We start from the raw sequence: 19,579 nt of genomic DNA, 5'->3' as shown, positions 1-19,579 counted from the left end.
TTTATTGGGTGGGTTCAGATGCTATACCGCAATCCTACAGCCCGGATACGCACTAATAACGCACTGTCATCATCTTTTCCTCTGTCTAGGGGCACCAGGCAGGGCTGCCTGCTTTCCCCTGGTCTGTTTGCGCTAGCCATGGAGCCCATGGCGGCTCGCATCAGATCTGACCCCTCGGTGGAAGGGATTCGGATAGGTGTGGTCGTGGATAAAATATCCCATTATGCCGATGACACCCTCCTTTTCCTCAAGGATACTTCCTCCCTCCCACCCGCGCTCCAGATAGTGGATGTCTTCGGCTCCTTCTCGGGCATTAAGGTTAATTGGGGGAAATCACTCCTCTTCTCACTACACGCGTCGGGCCCTCACCCGCCGACGGGCACCCCCCTAAACTGGACACCTGAATTTAAATATCTGGGAGTAAGGATCGGGACTCCGCTGTCCTCATACTATGAGCTGAACCTCCAACCACTGCTGAAAAACTTTTCGCAGAAATGTACAACCTGGAGGACTCTCCTCCTTTCACTGGTGGGTAGAGTAAATCTGATTAAGATGGTATATTTGCCTAAATTTCTTTACTTCTTTCGAAATTCCCCTCTGATTCCCCCGCCGCGTTTTTTGCCAAGATAAAAAGTATAATATCCTCCTTTATCTGGAATGGGGGGCCCCCGCGGCTGGCTCTCTCCACCCTTCAGCTTCCCATTGATCGGGGGGGATTGTCCCTACCGGACTTCCAGATCTACTTCTGGGCAGCTGTCCTGGTGACGGTCAGGTGGTGGTTCTCCCAACCCCGCGATAACCCAGCAGTGAGTCTGGAAGCAGCTATAATGGGGTCGTATGTAATGTGGTGTTCAGGGGGGCGAGGTCCCACCCTGGCATCACAGACTTGATGCGTACAACCATTACAGTATGGCACATGGCTAGGACCCGTTTTGGCTCCCCCGAGACGTTCTCACCTCACATCCCCCTCTGGGGTAATCCTAATCTGCCGCACATGAATTTGGTTCCGGATCCACAGGTCTGGGCAGGAAAGGGTATAGTGAAACTGAGGCACATTGTTAGGGGGGTAAGTTGCGCTCTTTCTCCGATCTCTGGGACGCCTACTCATTACCGGGATGGATGCTGTTCCGATATTATCAGCTACGGCATGCCTATGGGAAACAGTTCCCACCACTTCTCACGCTGGAATCAGACTCTGTGGAGGGGTTTCTTAACGCTAAGGTCATAGACAAGCCCCTGTCCTCCTTGTATCTCCGCTTGTCCATAGCTCCCATAAAGAAACTTGAAAAGACTTTGGAAAAATGGAAGATGGACATTCCTGATCTGTCAGAGGATGAATGGGAGACGTGTTACAACTATGATTTCGGCTAGAGACCGATTTATGCAGGTCAAATTCCTCCACAGGGCCTACTTCACCCCGAAACGGTTTACAATTATGAATCCTAACGTCCCGGTGGCCTGCCCCAGATGTAATCTAGGGGCTGCCTCCTTCTTTCACATGGTCTGGTCCTGCCCCCGCCTTGGAGATTATTGGTCGGGAGTGGCTAATGCCCTTGACCAAATTACCGCTCTGGACCTGGGAGCTAGCCCTAAATCAATGCTGCTGAATGTCTTCGGCCCTGGGGTGCTGGGTAAATACACTAAATTATTCCTTGGGTATGTTACTTTTTATGCCCGTAGGGAGATATTCCTCCACTGGAAGAGTGCTGCACCTCCCACGGTGTCCTCAGAGTGCTCAGTATTGAACTCTGTGCTGCCACTGTACAAGATCACCTTTGCTAATCGAAACTGTCCTACTAAATTTGATAAAATATGGACGGGGTGGATAGATGCCTGGGGCACAGAGTTTATTGGTGACAATGATGGAAATGGCCCTCTGTTATGATTTCCTGGAAGCTATACGCTGTATGTTCAAGGTGTGTTTGACTGCTTGGATGAGGCCCCCCCCCCCCCCCCTTCTCCTCCCCCCTTTTCCCCCCCCCTTCTCCCCCCCCCCTGTTATACACTCCTCCTGCTCCCCCCCCCCCCGGAACCTCCTTTAAGTAACCTTGCTATGATTTCTTGTTCCCAAATTGGTATCTCATTGTATTGGTGTATGCTAGCCTGTCACCGCCTCTCTCCTGTTCATACCAGCAACACATCTAACTGGTGAAATTCTGAGTAATGCTTTCTCTGTGACTAACTGTGTTTATGCATCGCTTGTATTGTAAAAATTTGAATAAACATTTTTCTTGTGAAAAAAAAAAAAAAGGGAAATACTCTTCCAATGCAGCAACACCATTTTACGAGCCTGAAACAAATCTCTGGAAAGTGCCTCCTTGATGAATTGTTACCACATCATCGGTTATGCCCCAGTTACAACACTTGGGATCCAGAGCAAGATTAGTATGAAATACCTGGTTGAGTGTATTGCAAATATTCTCCCAATATCTATGCAGCTTTGGGCAAAACCATACCATACAGTGGGGAAAATTATTTGATCCCCTACAGATTTTGTAGGTTTTCCCACTTACAAAAAATTAAGGGTCTATAATTTTTATCATAGGTATATTTTAAATGATAGAGACAGAATATTAACCAAAAATACAGAAAAAAACACATGATACAAATGTTATACATTGAGTTGCAGTTCACTGAGTAAAATAAGTGTTTGATCCCCAAGCAAAACATCACTTAAAGCGGAGTTCCGGCCACAATTTCACTTTTTAAATATAAATACCCCTGTAATACACAAGCTTAATGTATTCTAGTAAAGTTAGTCTGTAAACTAAGGTCCGTTTTTTAGGTTGTTACAGCATTTAGACACTTTATAAAATAGAAATTGACTGGGGCCATCTTAAGTGTGGGCATCATGAAGCCAGACTGTATGACTTCCTGGATTTCAGCCTTGCACATGCTGAGTGCTGCACAAGCAGTGTCAGATCAGGTTTCAGCACCTGTGCTGTCCAAGTCACATGATTCTTTGAGACTGGGGAGTGCACAGACTCCTGGAAAGTTACACCCACTACATTCCCAGGAGTCTGTGCGTTGTAGGTTAGGAAGCATTAAGCACCTAGGTGCAGGAAGTGGGAAGATTAACTATTCTGCCTAGCAACAACACTTTGAAGGCATCTAAAAAAAAAGTTTTTTTTCGTAAAGGACTAATGATATTTTTTTAAAACTACTGATGTAATGTTATATTTATGGGTGGAACTCCACTTTAATACTTGGTGGAGTAACCCTTGTTGACAAGCACAGAGGTAAGACATTTCTTATAGTTGGTTACCAGGTTTTTACACATATCACACATATCAGGAGGGATTTTGGTCACCTCTTCCTTACAGATCTTCTCTAAATCCTTAAAGTTTCTTGGCTACCGCTTGGCAACTTGAAAGTTTCAGCTCCCTCCATGCATTTTTTTTATAGGATTAAGGTCTGGAGACTGGCAAGGCCACTCCATGGCATGTGCTTGTTCTGGAGCCAGTCCTTTGTTGCCTTGGCGGTATGTTTTTCGTCATTGTCATACTGAAAGATCCATCTTCAGTGTTCTGGCTGAGGGAAGAAGGTTCTCATCCTAGAATTCACAATACATGGCCCTATCTATTTTCTTCCTCCAAACACGGTAAGTCCCCCTCCTCAAGAAGGCACATGTACAGCAGGGATCAAAAGTTTGGGCACCCCAGGTAAAAATTTGTATTAATGTGCATAATGAAGCCAAGGAAAGATGGAAAAATCTCCAAAAGGCATCAAATTACAGATTAGGCATTCTTATAATATGTCAAAAAAAGTTAGATTTTATTTCAATCATTTACACTTTCAGAATTACAGAAAACAAAAAAATGGCGTCTGCAAAAGTTCGGATGCCCTACAGAGTTAATATCTTGTACTGCCCCCTTTGGCAAGTATCACAGCCTGTAAACGCTTTTTGTAGCCAGCCAAGAGTCTTTCAATTCTTGTTTGAGGTATCTTTGCCCATTCTTCCTTACAAAAGTCTTCCAGTTCTTTGAGATCTCTGGACTGTCTGTCACGCACTGCTCTTTTAAGGTCTATCTATCTATCTAGATTTTCAATTATGTTGAGGTCAGGAGATTGTGAAGGCCATGGCAAAACCTTCAGTTTACGTCTCTTGATGTAATCCCCCGTGGATTTTGAGGTGTGTTTAGGATCATTATCCATTTGTAGAAGCCATCCTCTCCAAACTTCAGTTTTTTCACAGATGGCATCAAGTTACCATCCAAAATTTGCTGAAATTTTATTGAATCCATTTTTCCTTCTACTCGTGAAATGTTCCTTGTGCCACTGGCTGCAATACAACCCCAAAGCATGAATGATCCACCCCCATGCTTAACAGTTGGGCAGAGGTTCTTTTCATTAAATTCTGTGCCCTTTCTCCTCCAAACGTACCTTTGCTCATTCCGGCCAAAAAGTTATATTTTAACCTCATCGGTCCACAGAACTTGTTTCCAAAATGCATCAGGCTTGTCTATATGTTCATTTGCAAAGTTCAAACGCTGATTTTTGTGGTGAGGGCGTAGACGAGATTTTCTTCTGATGACTCTTCCATGAAGACCATATTTGTACAAGTATCTCTTTATAGTGGAATAGTGTACCACAACTCCAGTGTCTGCCAGATCTTTCTGGAGGGATCATGCAGTCAAACGTGGGTTTTGAATTGCTTTTCTCACAATCCTGCGAGCTGTTCTGTCTGATATTTTTCTTGGTCTTGCAGATCTTGCTTTAACTTCCACTGTTCCTGATGACTGCCATTTCTTAATTACATTCCGAACAGTGGATATTGACATCTGAAAACCCTTTGCTATCTTCTTATAGCCTTCTCCAGCTTTGTGAGCATCAACTATTTTCAGTTTCAGTTTTCTAGACAACTGCTTAGAAGAACCCATGGTGCTGATTGTTGGGGCAAGGTCAGATGAGTCTGGGCATTTAAAACCTTTGAGATTGTCATGACCTGGTCTTCCCAGATGATGATTATGAACAATCAATGACACTGGAAGGTCTCAGCTTTGCAAAGGGGGCAGTGCATGCTATAAATTCTGCAGAGTGCCCACACTTTTGCAGACACCATTTTTTTGTTTTCTGTAATTTTGAAAGTGTAAATGATGGAAATAAAATCTAACTTTTTTTTGACATATTATAAGAATGTCTAATCTGTAATTTGATGCCTTTTGAAGATTTTTCCATCTTTCCTTGGTTTCGTTATGCACATTAATACACATTTTTACCTGGAGTGCCCAAACTTTCGATCCCCACTGTATGTGTGTGTGTGTGTCAGTTTGGTGGGTTAGTGTGTGTGTGTGTGTCAGGTTGGTGGGTCAGTGTGTGTGTCAGGTTAGTGGGTTAGTGTGTGTGTGTGTGTCAGGTTGGTGGGTTAGTGTGTATGTGTCAGGTTGGTGGGTGTGTGTGTGTGTGTATGTCAGGTTGGTGGGTCAGTGTGTGTGTGTGTTTGTCAGGTTGGTGGGTTAGTGTGTGTGTGTATGTCAGGTTGGTGGGTCAGTGTGTGTATGTGTGTGTATGTCAGGTTGGTGGGTCAGTGTGTGTATATGTGTGTTTCAGGTAAGTCGGTTAGTTGTGCTTACCCTATATCTTAGCCGCAGAAATGTGTACTTCTCCTCCCGGCTAAACATCTTTTCTTTTCGGCTGTGTTTCTCATTTCCGCTCGCAACCTTCTCTCATACAGTGCGGCACATATTTTGACTACAAAGAACCAAAAGGCAAGTAGATAAAGGACGAGCTGCTGAATGACCTCCATTGTTGTTGTTGTTTTGGCTGACACTGAGTGACGATGTATCACGTTTCTCGTCGCACTAGTGTGACATCACGAGAGGCATTTTTTCTAAAACCTGTATGGCCCCTGGCGGTCCGACTTGCAGTGGAAACGCTCACCAGAATAGACCGGACCATTCTAAACGTTCCATACTGTACCGACCCGCACCGATCCGCTCAGTGGAAACAAGGCATTAGATTTACCACCCAGTAGGGTCACTTTAGAAATGTATGTATTTTTATTTTATTGCTGTATGAAATTACGCAATTTATTTCCTATTGCTTATTTACACATTTGCTGAGTTATTTGTGGCACTTGTGATTTATTTGGATTCATCACCCAGAGGAGTTATCTTAAAATTATATTTTAGAAAATTGATGATTCATACATTTTGTTATATGCATATTATTTTACCCTTTGTAGCACTGGTAATTTGGGATTTTTCACCCAACAGGGTAACTTGGAAAATGTATTCATTGACTCTGGAGATTTTTATTACTATTTTTTTAATATTTGTTTTTGCACATTTACCCAAAGGTACTCAACACAAGTAATTGTTGTATTTAATTAATCTAATTGATGGAATTTTAACATATTAGGACACAATCACATTTTACGTATTTGTTTATTGAATATAATATACAACATACAAGCAATATTATATAAGGATTGGTGATTTAATGTAATATATAAATGGATACAATTATACGTTTATTCATTACCATTAAGTACTAACCATATTAAAGCAAAGCGCTACATTATAATTTCATCTTTGTTTGTATATGTGGGGACACATTGAACACTGTGAGCAGCTTCTTTAAGATTCTATCATTTGATTATTATCTTACAACTTGTTGAAAGTAGTAGCGCATAAGACCACTTATAAATATAAGGGCCCAGATTCAGAAAGAACTTACGCCGACGTATCTACTGATACGCCGTGTAAGTCCACGGATGCGCTGTCGTATCTATGCGCCTGATTCTTAAAGCTAGATACGCCTGAATTTTGGCTCCATCCGACCAACGTAAGTCTCCTACGCCGTTGTATCTTGGGCGCATATTTACGCTGGCCGCAAGGGGCGCTTCCATTGATTTACGCGTCAAATATGCAAATGACGAGATACGCCGATTCACGAACGTACTTGCGCCCGTCGCTGTAATCTACGCCGTTTACGTAAGGCGTACGTCCGGCGTAAAGTTAAGCCTCATAAAGCAGGGGTAAGTCATGTTAGGGTATGGACCAGGGAACAGCCGTCGTATTTTACGTAAGTTGTACGTGAATGGGGCTGGGCGTAGGTGACGTTCACGTCGTAGGCATTGAGCCGTCGTATCTTAGGGAGTATATGCGACGTGATTCTGAGCATGTGCGTGCATGCGCCGTTCAATCGGCCCTTCATTTACATGGGGTCACGCTTCATTTTAATACATCACGCCCACTTCCTTGCTACTTTGAATTAGGCGGGCTTACTCCGGCCAATTTACGCTACACCGCCGCAACTTACGGAGCAAGTGCTTTGTGAATACTGGTCTTGCCTCTCTATGTTACGTCCGCGTAGCGCATATGAGATGCGCTACGCCGGCCAAAAGATGCGCCGCTCGTGAATCGTGAATCCGGGCCAAGAAGTCTAAAAGGGGTTGTACAGCCTCGTGTTTTTTACCTTAATGCATCCTATGCATTAAGGTGAAAAAACACCTTGCACTGTCCGCCCCCCCGAACCGCCCTCCTTTGGGCCTAGTGTGGTTGGCTGCCACCCGATGCATGGGGCCGCCCATCTATAAACTTTTTATGGTGGGTGGCTTCTTTAGGCATATGGCCTAGAATGGATGTTTCCACCTTTCTTCTTCGGGCAGATCCGAGCATCTCTCTGATCGCCCTGTCCCAACATCCGCCCACATATGTCTGCGTGCATGTGCGGACATCTGCCTATCTCCCATGTGTCAGTGGGCCCTCGACGTGTGATGTCATCCTGCCTCCCAGGGACTCAGAGGGTCAACGTAATTTAACGGTGAAGCTTAAGAAGCTCACATTACCATTGGTGGGGTAGTGAGATCCGGTGCCCCACGCGGATACTGTGCTACCTTGGCCATTTACAAGACCCTGCAGCCTATCTTATTTACAACTACTTTCAACCGCTATAGGTAAGATTTTTACTTTAATATGTCTGCCTGCCCTACTCACCCCTACATTTGCTACTGCTGGTTGGTTTATAAACACGCAGCTATGCCAGTGTTGAAGTGGAAGTAAATTCCCATGCATGATTTTTACCTATAGGTAAGCCTATAATAAGGCTTACCTTTAGGTTCTGTAACTATCTCCTAAACCTGCACCATTTAGGAGATATTACTTTAGATGCAGCCGGTGATGTCACCCGCGCATATGCTCTGAAGGAACGGCATACTCGTGCCATTCCTTCAGTGTCCTGTGCCATAAATGGAGGCTCCCGCACACATGTGTGGGAGTAGCATCATCGCGGCTCAAGCCACTCATACAGAGTCCGTAAACTCCGACTCTGTGACTGGCCGGAGCTGCGATGAAGTCACTCCTGTGCATGCACGCGGGAGCCACCGTTTACAGCACAGGGCTCTGGAGGAACAGCCTTAGTGGCCATTTCTTCAAAGCGAATTGGCCAGTAATGTCACTGGCTGCATGTACAGTAAATACCTCCTAAACGATGCATGTTTAGGAGATATTTACACTACCTATAGGTAAGCCTTATTATAGGCTTACCTATAGGTAAAACTTATTGATGGAAGTTTACTTCCACTTGAAGGTAAAACACCTTTTACGTTTAAAACTATTTTAACTTCTGCTGCTGTGTGTAATACAGAGTTGATATGTATTTAATTTTGATTACAATATTTCAGGAAATGAAAGAAAGATTATCGACAATTAATATAAAATGATTTCATAGGTAAGGTTTTTTGTTGCCGTAGATTTGGCCTCTGCTCAGAAATAATGGAGTGGATTTACTAAAGGCAAATAGACTGTGAACTTTTGCCTTTCCCAGAACTTGGTGAATGTGCTGAAATTTCACTTTGTAAAGAATACCCAAGCAGGTGCAAGAAAAATACAAAATAAAAATAATATTTTTTCTTGCACTTGATTGGATGATGGAAATCAGCAGAGCTTCACCACATTCACTAAGCTCTCGGGGAAAATTACCGTATTTATCGGCGTATAACACGCACAGGCTTATAACACGCACCCTAACTTTAAGAGGGAAGATTCAGGGAAAAAACCTTCCAAAGCACCCTGCGTATAACACGCAGGCACAGTTTACCCTCTATTTTCAGGTAAAAAAGTGAGCGTTATACGCCAATAAATACAGTAATTAAAACTGCACTTCCAAAGCATACAGTCCGTTTGTCTTTAGTAAATCCACCCCAATATGTTTTCTTGCTGCTACTTATCACATCCCTGTTGTTAAACTTATTTCTAGCACTTCCCGACACCGACAAAATGTACCGGAGCTTCACCCCTACATGTTATACAAATATTATCCTTTTTTTTCTTTAATTTATACTTGCAAGGCCTGGATTTTACATTGCACTCAGAGAGATCAAATTCTGAACGACTTAACACATTTTTGGAGTCTTTAATTCCTCTACAGAGGGCCTTCACTGGCCCAGGAAGTGAAAAGATAAAAGTGTTTGTGTCCTTGCAGTTGAACAAGGTTTTTGACATGATATTATCACATTTAATATCCCGGTCTTTTGTCAGGTGTTTCTTCTGAAATGTTTCCCAGTTTTGACATAAGGACTTATGGGTGAGACTCAAAACAACTGCAAATATCAGGAGAAAAGAGAATTTTGGAAACATTCTTGAAGTTGTGATCTGAAAAAGAAGAGCAAAGAAAATAATTATATCCTATATGGCTTTTATAGAACATCAAAAAGAAAAATGAAAGCAAAATTCTGCTTAATCTTAAAAGAGAAGTTTGGGTTTTCTTTTTTTTTTGTTGCGTACATCTAGTCTATGTGAGCTGCTGATACCCCCAGCCCTCTCAAAAGTGCCCCCATTCTGTTAAAATGTAGCTAAATACCTGTGGGAGGGTCTACAGACTTTCATACAGCATCATATTGACAATGGTCTGGCTCTGGAGTCTGGATCCACCCACTTTCCTGTCATCTTGTTTGATTGATGTCTGCTCTCTGCTCGCTCCCAAGACCTCACAGAGCATAGCTCCTCCCCTTCCTCCTCCTACCTCCCCCTCCTTCCTCCTCTGCAGTCTGTACGGATCGTCAGAGGAATCCAGCAGAGATATTGGCACTTCAGTGACTAAGGTAGGAGAAGTCACTGATAGTGCTGTGTATGTGAATGTCCTCTATATATTACTATCTACCAGAGGGAAAACAATATATTTGTAAAGCAGAAAACACATATGGATGTGACAGCACACAGGCATTCCATGCATTACTGGTATAGTAAGATGAAATAAAATCAGAGCTAACATTGTGAATGAATTCCTTTATTGACTATCTGGATTTTATATGAGACAATGAAACTTTCTATTCACATCTACTTATATTATCATACTGAATCACAGAAATACTCAGACGTGGACAGAGCTTTGCTCCCCCATAATTGGTATAATAACTAGTACCCCAACAGCAATAATGTTAACTTCATTGTAAATAGAGTATTGCAGGATTACAGCCCCCTTACATTTGTAATGCTATCTGGGGCTGTATTACAAAGTCATCACATGCCTTACAGTGTCATTACATTCTGTTCAGTGCCATACAGATACAGAGCTATCACATGCCGTACAGAGACATCACATGCCGTACAATGTCATCACATGCCGTACAGTGCCATGCAGAGCCATCACATGCCGTACACAGTCATCACATGCCATACAGAGTCATCACATGCCGTACAGTGCCATACAGAGTTATCACATGCCGTACAGAGTCATCACATGCCGTACAGTGTCATCACATGCCATACAGTGCCATACAGAGCCATCACATGCGGTACAGAGTCATCACATGCCGTACATTGTCAATAGGGAGGTATTAAGACCAATCAGAGGTTTGGACAATTTTATATCCACTTCCAACAATAAAAGCTTTGACATCAAACAATTTATTACTTGTAACAGCACATATGTTGTTTATGCTGTGTGATCTTATCTATATAGGACGTACCAAGAGGATGTTAAGGGTGCGAATAGCCGAGCATATACACAACATTAAGATAGGGTTTAAGGACCATAATGTGTCCTTACATTTTAAACTGAAACATAACCAGGATGCATCAGGCTTAGAATTTTGGGGAGTTGAGCATCTTGAGCCACATTGGAGGAGCTTTAACCTCGTTCGTGAGTTGTCAAAATGTGAGACTCAGTAGATTTTTTTCAACCAATGTTTTATCACCCAAAAGATTGAACATAGAACTTGATATCAATTGTTTTATTAGCGATACATAGCATGTTTTTTCAGAATATTGACTTTGGGCCGTTCCCATAGAATATTGATTATGTGGGTTATATTTGAAGCCTAGTCAAGTATTCCATAAGTTAACACCTTTTTAAAGTTTATTTATCTTACATTTTAACATTCCAACCATACCTCAGGAGTTATGATATCATCTTTACTGTCCTATCCCATTTAATTTATTTTATCTCACAAATTTTATATCATTAATTTTAGTGTATTAACTATTGTGGCTTTGACACCGTTCCATTATGTCTTGTGACACAATTTGCCGTGGGATCCCATTGAAAAAGTCTATACTGACGAAACATGTCTGGGCGGGGCCTGCACAGCAAATTTTTGTGATCCCTATACATACTATCACCACCAAGAGGTAGCTGTTCCGGCTGGTGAAGTGAGCGAGCAAGTGGAGGGTGAGATCTGCTGGGTGTTCTGTGTCCGCCGTGACCGCAATAACCTAACCTCTTACTGCAAGTCTCCTGCATTAGAGAACTTTTTTGATTGAAGTGTCTGTGTGAATTTTATAATATGTAAGTACAATGAGCGAGGATTTGTGAGCACTTTTTAATAAATTGGTTTTACATACTTCACCATTGGAAGCATTTTATTTATTTTTGCATGTGGATTTGATTGATTTGTGATCACCGTTGGAATTGTCTATCAACCCGGGTGGGTTATCAAGCTATTGTGCCGAACATGTGAATGTGAGGCATATTGTTTTGGTGAGTTTTTTTCCTTTGGGAGTGGATTCACAAGCACATGAGGTGTGGTGGAAAGTTTGTATCAAGATTTCAAGAAAGATAACATTCATTGATCAATCACTGCTTAATCACTTGAATATTGGTGTGATTTATGGACACTTTTATATGAATTTATTTTCTTTTCAACTTTCTTTATATGTTTATGGACCATTCACATGCACTATTAATTCACTTTCACTTGTTAATTTTTATGTGCTAATTTTTATGTGTTTATTTATGTTATTTTAATATACCGTATTTATCGGGGTATTGGGCGCTCCGGTGTATAGCGTGCACCCCTAATGTTGACCCTAAAATCCTGTAAAAAAACATTTTATTACATTTTACTACTTACAGTTTTGGTGCCTTGCCCGGCGTCCATCGGCGGCCTCGTCCGGTCCGGCGTCCGTCTACGGCCTCGGTGGTGTCCTCCCGGCTGTCTCCGTGTCAAACCCCTGCTTCCTGTGCTCAGTTTGAAGCCTCCGCCAACATATACCGAATGCAGTATATTCGGCTACGCTCGGCTTCTCACGCATAAACGTCACAGAGCGTGACTACGAGCGAAGCCGAGCCTGGCCGAATGTACCCGAATGTACTGCGCTCGGTATATGTCGGCGCAGGCATTCAAACTAAGCGCGGGAATCGAGTATCGGCGTATATCGTGCACCCACGATTTTGCCCTGATTATCAGGGCAAAAAGTGTGCGGTATACGCCGATAAATACGGTAATCACTTTACCAGTACTGTTTTATGAAACAGAGCGCTACTATTTTTTTCAGTAAAGATTCACTACATCATTGAAACTTGCAGAATAACTTATGGATGGAGAGAATATATGTACACACAAGATAACAAATAATTATATACTAGAACCATTATTAGTGCATGTATTACATTTGAATGCATAAAGGATTACAAAATAAAAACAAGTAAAAAACAACTCACCAGGCCTTTATATATGAGAGCAATTATTTGTAACTATTGCTTCAGATGGAAAACAACTTGGTCAAACGATGAGTAACTAAAATATAATAATCAAAAACATCATAAGTAGTCTGGAAAACCAGAACAGGAAAAATGTTTCAACTATAAATAAAAATAAAAATAAAAAATAAAAATATAAAAAATAAAAATGAAACGTTACATCAAAAAATTAAAACTACAAAAAGGAAAAAAAACGAAGGAAAAAAATAAAATAAAAAATATGAGGATTATTGTTGGTTTTCCACCACTGTCTTACATAAAAAAATCTTTGTTTGAGCCAAAAATAAAATACTACTCATCATTGAAACTTGCAGAAAAACATATGGCTGGAGAGAATATATGTACACACAAGATAATAACAAATAATGATATACTAGAACCATTATCAGTACATGTAATACATTTCAATGCATAAAGGATTACAAAATGAAAACAAGTGAAAAACAACTCACCAGGCCTTTATATATGAGAAATGTTTTTATAACTATTGCTTCAGATGGAAAACAACTTGGTCAAACGACGAGTAACTAAAAAAATAATAGCCAAAAACATCATAAGTGGTCTGGAAAACCAGAACAGGAGATATGTTTCAACAACAAATAACACCAAAATAAGATAAAAAAGAAAAAACTGTACAAACCAACGTCACTCTATATTATGTACCTTTAAGAGCAAGAAACACTTGTGTGCTAACTAAACCCCTGTATTTAATGCAAACTGTAAGACAGGATAATTCAGATAATTTGGTTGGTAGCGGATTGGCTGGCGAGTTGAGCTGGGAATTTTATTTGGTTTTGTTTTGCATGCCATGCCCTTCCATGTGCTCCTTGCTGTGAAGGCCAGTTATAGATGGGGGGTGGCCAGTTGTTTGTTACTGATGTAATATTGGTAAGGGGACACACTGAACACCTTTGCTGCCATTGTGCTATGTTCTGGGTGTCCAGAGTGCCCCTGTGCCTTTAAGGAGGACTGGGCTACCTGCAGGCTCACATTCCCTCTATCTATCCATTAGAATGCATGTGCTACCACTGTGGAGACTTTCATAAATTTCCAGGAGTTAGGACTGCAGAAATATTGGGGTGCCTTGGAGCAGCTCTGCAGCTTATGCATGCATTTGCAAATGTGTGCTAACTAAACTTCTGTTTTTAACGCAAACTGTTAGATAGGATAAAACTGTTAGACGGCGTTGCTGGATGTCATGGACCATCTACTGGTGGACGCGGATCGGGGGGCCCACTCAATCCTTATTCTCTTGGACCTGTCAGCCGCATTCGACACAGTAAATCACCAGATATTGCTGACCCGGTTTCAGGAGGTGGCGAGGGTGAGTGACCAGGCCTTGAAATGGTTTAAGTCATTTTTTAGAGGAGAGGGAGTATAGGGTGAAACTGGGGGACTTCTACTCGGAGCCTATCAAGGTGACGTGTGGGGTCCCACAGGGGTCCCCGCTTTCCCCTCTTCTCTTTAACATCTATCTTCGCCCTCTGCTGGCGGTGATCGCAAGTCTGGGACTTCGATTTCAGTCCTATGCGGATGACACCCAGTTGTTCTCCAGAATCTCGACCAATGAGCCAGAGGCGGAGGCCAAGTTGGTAGCAGGTTTAGAGATCATAAAAAAATGGATGGCAGCTAACTACCTGCAGCTAAACCAGGCCAAAACCGATGTTCTGAGATCAGGGAATATTCCTGAGGGACACTGGGTGTTATCATGGCCCGATGGGGCAGGGGTGTGCCCGCGGACGGCCGACATGGTGGGGACACTAGGGGTCCTAATTGACAGCGACTTGACGCTAATCCCCTATGTCGGTCAGGTTGTCATGACCTGCCATTTTAAGATGCGGCTTCTTTGCCGCATTTTGCCTTTTCTGTCAGATCTGGAAAGGATCTCGGTAGTGTGAGCTCTGGTCCTTCCACATCTGGACTATTGTAATGGTATCCTGGCTGGACTGCCTCAAGTCCAGATTAGGAGACTTCAAAAAGTCCAGAATCAGGCGGTAATGCTTGCATTAAATCTCAGAGGCCACTGCCCCACCGCGAGACATCAGGCTGCCCTGCATTGGCTGCCAGTTGGTCAGAGGGTGCGTTTTAAAATTCTAACACATGTTTTTAAAGCGTTTCACGGGCTAGGACCCGCCTATCTATGTGAGAAATTGAATAGACATGTTACTGGCCGCTCCCTTAGATGGAGCTGCCAATTCCGTGTGGAACAGCCAAAGAGTCGGCTGAAAAAATGGGGGGGGCAGGGCTTTTTCTGTACTTGGCCCGAGAGAATGGAATCTACTTCCCCTAAGTCTTAGACAGAGTCCTGACCTACCCACATTCAGGAGGGATCTAAAAACCTATCTGTGGGCAGAGGCAGATTGATAGGAAGAGTGAGGTTAGGGTCATTCTGGCGGGAAGCACTGCTAGATCTGTTGGGAATTGTGTGTTGTCTCTCTTTTGGTCTTATGTGATTTCTATGGTTTTTGTACTGTATTGGTTTTATGGTGTTATATTGTTGTTTTATTATTTGATTTTAATAGTGGTACATATTTTATATTGTTACTATGTTAATTTATGCCTGTAACACTCGGTCCTGTTGTGAATTGTTAAGGTCTGGAAGCACTTCGATACTTTCGGGTGATTCTACGCTATACAAGCAATAAGCAATAAACAATAAACAATAATTCGGTTGGTAGCAGATTGGCTGGTAAGTCGAGCTGGGAATTTTCGTTTGTGTGGTTGTGCAGGTCTGGGGACTTTTTGGAATCTGGAAACCCCCTTTAACAAGGGGCCCCCCTGATTCCACCCCTTCTATGTGAATGAGAATGGGGAACATAGTACCCCTACCCATTCACCAAAAAAATGTGTCTAAAATAAATAAAAACACAAACATTTTTTGACAATTAGTTTATTAAAAAAAAAAAAAAAATTATCTCGATGTAGATCCATTGTCAATTACAACGCCGCCACCACTCGCTCAAAGGGTCTGGTATGGGTCTATGTGGTAACACAGAGTGGGGCTCCAGAAGAGTCTGTAGAAAAGGGGTTATACTATGGAGAACTCTCATGTAATAATGATGGTGTGAACCAAGTAAGAGCGGGCTATACAGTGAGGGGAAACATTTAGTGAAGGTGGTGACAGAAGACAAAGATATGCCATTAAGAGCCATATCCAGGTAAGTGAATACATTTTTCCCCTCACTGGATACCTCGCTCTTATTTGGTTCACACCATCATTGTTAGAGTTCTCCAGAGTATAACCCTTTTTTCTACTGACTCCTTTGGAGCCCCACATACACTACTTGGAGAATCCAATTTCTTGGGGATCTTGTGTTTGGGCATTTCGCTAATCGTACGTTTTTGGCCTCCACAGCTCCTGGAACAGACGACCTATCCTGACGGTTCCCTCCAAGTGCAGTATCACATACCCCTGTTTTACAGTCCGATGTAAATAACCAGACCATAATTCCTTCTCATTTGATGCTGAAGTTCTTATCAGAACTTATCGGTATCTATATATATATTTTTCACAGACTAACGGATGCATCCGTTCCTGATGAAGTGTCTTTACACGAAACGCGTTGAGCATTGACAGGATACAAATTTGTTTTAGTCAATCATCATTGAATCTATCTATTATCCCTTCTATCATTTGTTATGTTCTTACCCAGAGTATCTACTCCATACATTGGTAACTGGAATGTGTTGCTATTTCATCTTTAAGGTCGTACATGAACTATTTGGATTATGTATTTGTATTTTGGAATTTTATGTGCTTATGAACTGTACTTCATTCAATATTCACATATATGCAGTGGCTGCTAAATATGTATTTCATATTGAGTGTGATTCTATACCCTCTTTATAATAATAAACATATTTAGTCACTATACATTTATTGCCTTATTCAACTTCCTTTTTATGTTTCATAAATGTTGTTTGGGTACAGTGACGCACGACTGCGCAATGGTCAAATAAAGTAACTCAGTGCCGTATAGCAAAAAATGTCATGGTCATGAAGGGGGGTAAACCTTCCGGAGCTAAAGTGGTTAAGGTAGGCTTCCAGTGTTATCAGTGTTATCTCTCTGTCTATATTCAATGTATACAAAATCATATGTACAGTAATAGAAGAGTTACATTTTAATGTCTGTGAGACTCTGGCTTGCAGGATAGAAATTTCAGCATGAAAATAAAACATAATGGAAGTGGCAGGTGGGGTTGGGAGGAGGCAGAGAAGAGGTAGAATGGGAGGTGAGCCGAGTCGCTGCACCATGCGCCTCTGGATTGTACTTGCACCCTGGACCAAAAGTTGACAGTCAGCCCCTGGCAAAAGTGTCCCCCTTGCCCTCCCACTGAGCATCAGTGCTCCCTTGTTCCCCCATCAAGCACCATTACCCCCCTTTTGTCCCCCACAGAGCATCAGAGCCCCCTTGGTGCTCCACAGAACACCAGTGCCCTCTTGTCCCCACACTGAGCACCAATGCCCCCTTTTGTCCCCTTATTGAGCACCAATGCTCTCTTTGTCCCCCACTGAGCACCAGTACCCCCCATCTCCCCCCACTGAGCTCTTGTCTCACACTGAGCACCATTTCCCCCTTTTCCTCCTACTGAGCACCAATGCTCTCTTTGTCCCCCCCCCCCACTGAGCACCAGTAATCTCATCTCCCCAGTAAACAGCAGTACCCTTACATCCACCCTCCACTGAGCACCAGTGCCCCCCTTGCCCCCTCGCTGAACACCAGTGCCCCCCTTCCCCCCTCACCAAGCACCAGTTTCCCCCACTGAGAACCAATGCCACCCTTGTCCCCCCACTGAGCACCAGTGCCCCCTTTTGTCCCCCCACTGAGCACCAGTGCCCCCTTTTGTCCCCCCACTAAGCACCAGTGTCCATCTTGCTCTCCACTGAGCACCAGTGCACCCCTTGTCCCCCACTGGTGCTCTCTTTTTCCTCCTACTGAGCACTAGTTCCCCCCTCTTTCAAGCAGCTTATGCCAAATGTATTTGCAGTGTAATTTGTGTTAATAACTGTATTCTTTGCAAGAGTTGTTGGGCTTCTGCAGTTTAAAAGGCCTATATAATTTATAAATACAGTCTACTGTTAAATAAAAACATTTTAATAACACCCCCCTTTGGCCATATTTGTGTCTCTATGATTTTCCTCTATATACAGTATTTTAAAATTGTACAATAAGTTAACAATATTCTATTTGAAATAAATGCTCTGCCCCAATGAAATTCTCTGCCTACAGTTGCTTTGTACACAGCAAAAAGTGTCCCTGGAATTTTTTTCAAAATGTTGGCAGCTATGTTCTGGCTCACTAGTGCTTACTGGTGCTCAGGGCCCAGGATGGGGGTGGAATACGGGGTGGGATAGACTCACGCACCAGCTCTTTGCTGCAGAGATGATGCAGCCTCAAACTTCTCTGCTAATACTATTGTAAAAAATTATAAAAAAATAAAATAGTTAACAAAAAATACTACTGACACCGTCCATTGCCCTACAGACACCAACCTCTGTTGTACTGACAGCAACCTTTTGGGGGGGGGGGTGGCTGAACTGAGTCTTTGCCCCAGGTTAAAGGATGTCTAGCATCGCCACTGCTATGGGGTGTCATAATGCACACCCCTGCTTGTAGCAATTACAGTGGTCAGACATGAGTAGCAACTATTCTAAATGTATCTCACCTGTGGATTCAATAGGCTCCGTGCCTTTATTGGGTTCTGCTGCGTTGAGCTGTGATCCCTGCAGACAGAATGCTCCTTTATATATACCTGTGTTACAACACCTGGCATGGCAGCATTTCCACAGGCTCATTTAAAAAGCTGATGAAAAGTTTGCGACAGACGACAAATTCGTTTTTATTGTGACATTTTATGAGGGAGAGAGGGAGAGAGAGAGAGAGAGAGTTGCTACAAGAATGGGGGGACTTGTAACAGATGTAAAGTTTGTATGAATGTTTATGAGCGTTTGTGCACAGCGTTTTTAAATCGTTATTTAGCTTTGATGATTTTAGAGAATAGAGAAAAATATCTTCTGTTTCATCATTTGTTGCTATGTTTTTCAGCATTTACATCCACTTTTATTTATTATTTATTCATTTGGTGTTATTTATTTATTTGACTTTTTTTGCAAGGGGTTAAGGGTTAAATATTAGGAATAGGGGTTAATTAATTAATTTAATATTTATTTATGAATTTTATTATTTATTATTATTATTATTATTATTTATGTACCGCCGGGCTCCCAATGACAAGGGCGCTACTATAAATTTAGGGGGCGTCTAAGCCATAGTTGGGCTCAGACTCTGTTAATTCTGTGTAAATTCGCCTTTGTTCTGGCTGTGGTTGTGCTCGGTAGAAGTTTTCCCCTGTTGCCTGTAGGTGGCGTTACCACCTCAGGCCCATATTGGAACTCTGCAGCAGCCCAGTGGGAGTGGTGCCCCGCTGTGCATGCTGGGAAGGGATACTTAAGAGGCAGATGCAATTTTTCGGGGGTCCTTTGTCTCATGGCCCTCCTGGCGCGAGGTGAGTGTGCGTGATTCCAGCCCCGGGACCATGTTGGTCCGAGCCTGTATTCCTATTAGGTAGGCCCAGCTATGCTGGCTGGGGCCTATGGTTCTACAAAGGATCCTAAGCTGTCCATCCAAGCGGGGGAAGCTTCTTAGCAAAGGAA

At 42.6% G+C, this 19,579-nt stretch overlaps 1 long non-coding RNA gene across 1 annotated transcript; it reads right to left on the bottom strand.

Annotated features, from left to right (window-relative positions):
- Positions 1-9,341: 9,341 nt before the first annotated feature.
- LOC120913484 lies at positions 9,342-18,700 on the bottom strand. The gene is made up of 4 exons (XR_005743523.1): positions 18,592-18,700; positions 13,377-13,451; positions 12,886-12,961; positions 9,342-9,596 (listed from the first exon to the last, which is right to left on the bottom strand). It is a non-coding gene; the product is annotated as an uncharacterized LOC120913484 (long non-coding RNA).
- Positions 18,701-19,579: the final 879 nt, after the last annotated feature.

Source organism: Rana temporaria, chromosome 9, assembly GCF_905171775.1.
Source record: "Rana temporaria chromosome 9, aRanTem1.1, whole genome shotgun sequence".
Lineage (NCBI taxonomy): Eukaryota > Metazoa > Chordata > Amphibia > Anura > Ranidae > Rana > Rana temporaria.
Note: the sequence above shows the minus strand (reverse complement) of the source record. Positions and strands in the feature narration are given on the sequence as shown.